General features: G+C 42.8%; 1 non-coding gene across 1 annotated transcript; it reads right to left on the bottom strand.

Moving 5' to 3' along the window:
• Positions 1-1,214: 1,214 nt before the first annotated feature.
• LOC120102042 (small nucleolar RNA SNORA17) lies at positions 1,215-1,346 on the bottom strand. Its single transcript, XR_015685147.1, has one exon. It is a non-coding gene; the product is annotated as a small nucleolar RNA SNORA17 (small nucleolar RNA).
• Positions 1,347-4,663: the final 3,317 nt, after the last annotated feature.

Genomic DNA, 4,663 nt, shown 5'->3' with positions numbered 1-4,663 from the left:
AACAACACGGAAAGAGCTGGCATCACTGCTTGGTGATGTGGGTTATTGGAAGCATCTTTCCTGTGTTCACCATTTTCATGTTTAAAAGTATTACACTGAAATATTATTTACTTTTGTTACTGGAATTTGCTTCTTCCTTAAATGTTTAAGACCAATTGTTTTGACTATCCTGACCAGTTAATTGATATACTAAACTTAGTTAATTGGCCTAATGTGTTATATTATGCTACTTTAAAGAATCTTTTTATTGGTTCTTTGTGAATTTGACAGCATGCACACCAATCCCATTCATCTAAACCTCCCCTTGTACACCATCCACCCTTGCAACCTTCCTCCAATAGAAAGAAACCTTGTTGTAGAATCTGTAGTGTGTCACATGATGTCCCACAGTATATCTTTTTGTCCATATTTCTTTGTTTGCAAATGTTCATTGCAATGAGTCATTCTGGTTCAAGGCCTCTGACTTCTGCTATACTATCAATACTGGAATCTCACTGGGACTTCTCTCAGATATCCAGTTGTTGCCCTATGTCATAGATATCCTGTAATTTTGGATCTGTAGCACTGATGCCTTCATGCACTCCAGCAGTTCATTGATGGGGTACATGTTGGGATGGGCCAATTCAAAGCCTTGGATCCAGGTCTGAGAGGTAACTGAGTGGTCAGTCTTTTGGCTCTCCTATTCTTCTACCTAGGGCCAGCTCACCAGCAACCCCTACAACCAGGACCAGTGCTATTCTTCTGGCCAGGCAAAGTGAAGTCCTGCTCTCCTTAGCATTGCAGCTGGAGAGGGACATGGTCAGTTCTCCCATTCTCATGACCCCAGGGCCAGCTCTCTTACCTGCCATAGATGGTGAGGAACAAAGGAAGAGAGAAGGATATCCTTTCCTTGTCTGTGACTGCCCAGCAGACAAGAGGCAGGAATGACTTTTCTGCCCTCAGGCCCTTGGACTGGTTCACCTGCAAAGCCTACATTCATGGCCAGCTATTTGGTGCAGGGCTTGCTCTCCTGGATGCTGCAGCTACTTAGGGCAGGGACAACTCTCCTGCTCTGATAACTTCAGGACCAGATCTCCTGACTACCGTAGGTGGCAAGGGTTGTGTGGGGGTCATTTTTCCATTGCCTATACTGATAGTCCTCTTAGGCTAACTCCCTGTCTGGGCACTCTGGCATAGTACTTGTGGTTGTCTCAGATCCATTTTTTTTTTCAGGGAATGTTAGGCTACTAATCATTCAGATGTTCACAGGTCAGAACATTGAGTGTAGGCATAGCCTGTCTCTTTCCTGTCACATACTGAGACACATGTGACACTGTAGCCACACCTGAAATGCCCCTAGGGGCAGTATGTTACTCTCGTAAGGAGGAAAAGAGAGAGAGAGAGAGAGAGAGAGAGAGAGAGAGAGAGAGAGAGAGATACAGAAAGAGGAAGAGAGTGAGCAAGAGGCAGAGACAGAGAGCGATGGAGAGAGACACACAGAAAGAACAATCTCACTATATTTTCCATCTTCCCCAAATCATGCTCTAACCCAGTTTTCCAAATGCTTTAGAAAGTACAGAGTTCAAACTAAGAACACTGTATCATCAAGGAACTGAGAACTTGCATGGATTGCTCTTCCTCTGTCTCTTTGCCTCTCATTGTTTCTGAAAATGCAGTTATGTTATCATATTAAGATTGTGCCAGGTCTCACATAAGGCAGCATATTACCCCACTTTCTTTTCTTTCCGTTCCATGAATATCTGCTATGAGCTTTAGCGGGCACATGCATTATTGAACTATTTCTGCGTAGAGGAAAGCCCTTAAACTTAGCTGTTACAACTACAGTAAGTGTGAATTATTTTTGCACTCTCTGTGGGCCTAGAACTTTAGCAAAGGGTTTAGCTTGTATTTTCATTTGGGCATGACACCCAGCAGTACCAGTACCATATGAAACCTGATTGGAAAGGAAATCAGCTGTCACAGTAACTTGCAAGATGATTCCAAGTTGTTGACTATTGATAGAAAGCTTCATTTCAGAAAACTTACATATAGGTCTTCCAAGATGGTGTGTGAGTCTCCATGATCATGGCAACTCTTATCAAATCATTTAATTGGAACTGTCTTACAGTTTCAGAGGTTCAATCCATTATCATCATGATGGGAAGCATGGTAACATATAGACAGACATGGTACTTGAGAAGAAGCTGAGAGTTCTATAACTGCAGGCAGCACAAGGGGAGCATCCCACTGGGCATGGCTTGAGCATATATAAGACCTGAAAGCCCACCTCCTCAGTGACACACTTTCTTCAATAAGACCACACCTTCTAACAGTGCCACTCCCTATGGCCACAACGTGGCAACTAATTCTTCTGAGGGGAAGGGGAGAGAGAGAGAGAGAGAGAGAGAGAGAGAGAGAGAGAGAGAGAGAGAGAGAGAGAGAGAGAGCTTTCTTTGTGACTTACCTGCAGAAGTCACAGAGAAATTTTGCACCCTTTCATTTATTTTCCAGGTCAGGAGGTCCAGCCCACACTCGTGCCCACAGAGCTCTGCTTCACTCTTTGAAGAGTAGGAAGTTAACAAAATTGTGATTAAAATTTTAAAATCCTTCACAGGCAATAAAAATGTTGAAAATTTTATTATGATCTCCTTTCTTTTTTTTCTACCAGGATATTTTTCCTTACTGGGGACAGAAAACCTGGACTGGAGGTATGACTCATCTGTTAAAGACGAGACTCCCAATCAAAAATAGATGAGGACAGAAATCCTCCCTTAAAGTGAGACCTGCAGGTGACCAGTAACCCTCTCAGTATGCAACATCACATCAGTGTGATTGGAAGGGGTGCCAGTCGCTGATTCCATTTTCGTCTTCGTGCTTGAGCAACGTGTATTTCCTTTGGTAACCGCCTTTGTACATTCTATTGTGCTTGGTGGGGGCATCTATCATGTCCTTACTAGCACCACTTGAAACGTAGAGCTGAGGTGGCCAATTGGAGAGTGTTTTCATGTTCCTGGTGGCTGCTTTTGTGATAGACACATGGCCTGACCTTGTAACAGATGCAAATCACAGGGGGGAAGGATTTCTGCTAGACAAGGAGAGAAAAATGAGGATCAGTAAGAAAGTCCAAGCTTTCTTTGATGAAGACCAACCAATTATTTTTCTAAAATTCTAGTTTGAATTGTATTTGATTTGTAGATGAAAGAATCCAAACAATTCAGGAATGATTTGTCCACAAAGAAAACCATGATTTTTTTTTTATTTTTTATTAACTTGAGTATTTCTTATATACATTTCTTTTTTTTTTTTTCTGAAATCCATTTTACATTTATTGGCTTCTACAATGATCCCATTAAGTCTTTACATTACAATAGCAATGGTGGGAAACATTTCAGAATCCTAGTTACATTTTTTTTTGGCATAGATATGTGTGTGTGTACTGGTGTACGAATGTGTATGAATGGTTGTGCAGGGGTGTATGTGTGTGCAGGTACACCTGTATGTGTGTGCATGTGAGTGTAGAGGCATGAGGTTGATGTCACATGCCTCTCTTCACCTTCTCTCTCTCTCTCTCTGTGTGTGTGTGTGTGTGTGTGTGTGTGTGTGTGTGTGTGTGTGTTCTGTTCTGCTACAGACAGCTTTTTCTTGCTATTCTAAAATCTCTCTGGTCCAGACAGCTCTGCTAGAAAAATTCTTTTTTTTTTTTTTATTAACTTGAGTATTTCTTATATACATTTCGAGTGTTATTCCCTTTCCCGGTTTCCGGGCAAACATCCCCCTCCCCCTCCCCTTCCTTATGGGTGTTCCCCTCCCAACCCTCCCCCCATTGCCGCCCTCCCCCCATAGACTAGTTCACTGGGGGTTCAGTCTTAGCAGGACCCAGGGCTTCCCCTTCCACTGGTGCTCTTACTAGGATATTCATTGCTACCTATGGGGTCAGAGTCCAGGGTCAGTCCATGTATAGTCTTTAGGTAGTGGCTTAGTCCCTGGAAGCTCTGGTTGCTTGGCATTGTTGTACTTTTGGGGTCTCGAGCCCCTTCAAGCTCTTCCAGTTCTTTCTCTGATTCCTTCAACAGGGGACCTATTCTCAGTTCAGTGGTTTGCTGCTGGCATTCGCCTCTGTATTTGCTGTATTCTGGCTGTGTCTCTCAGGAGCGATCTACATCCGGCTCCTGTCGGTCTGCACTTCTTTGCTTCATCTATCTTGTCTATTTGGGTGGCTGTATATGCATGGGCCACATGTGGGGCAGGCTCTGAATGGGTGTTCCTTCAGTCTCTGTTTTAATCTTTGCCTCTTCCTTCCCTGCCAAGGGTATTCTTTTTCCTCATTTAAAGAAGGAGTGAAGCATTCACATTTTGATCATCCGTCTTGAGTTTCGTTTGTTCTAGGGATCTAGGGTAATTCAAGCATTTGGGCTAATAGCCACTTATCAATGAGTGCATACCATGTATGTCTTTCTGTGATTGGGTTAGCTCACTCAGGATGATATTTTCCAGTTCCAACCATTTGCCTACGAATTTCATAAAGTCGTTGTTTTTGATAGCTGAGTAATATTCCATTGTGTAGATGTACCACATTTTCTGTATCCATTCCTCTGTTGAAGGGCATCTGGGTTCTTTCCATTTTCTGGCTATTATAAATAAGGCTGCGATGAACATAGTGGAGCACGTGTCTCTTTTATATGTT

The sequence above is a fragment of the Rattus norvegicus genome, chromosome 3 (genome assembly GCF_021556685.1).
Source record: "Rattus norvegicus strain SHRSP/BbbUtx chromosome 3, alternate assembly SHRSP_T2T, whole genome shotgun sequence".
In the NCBI taxonomy this organism is placed as follows: domain Eukaryota; kingdom Metazoa; phylum Chordata; class Mammalia; order Rodentia; family Muridae; genus Rattus; species Rattus norvegicus.
The sequence above is the reverse complement of the archived record's forward strand: the minus strand, read 5'-3'. Positions and strand labels throughout refer to the sequence as shown.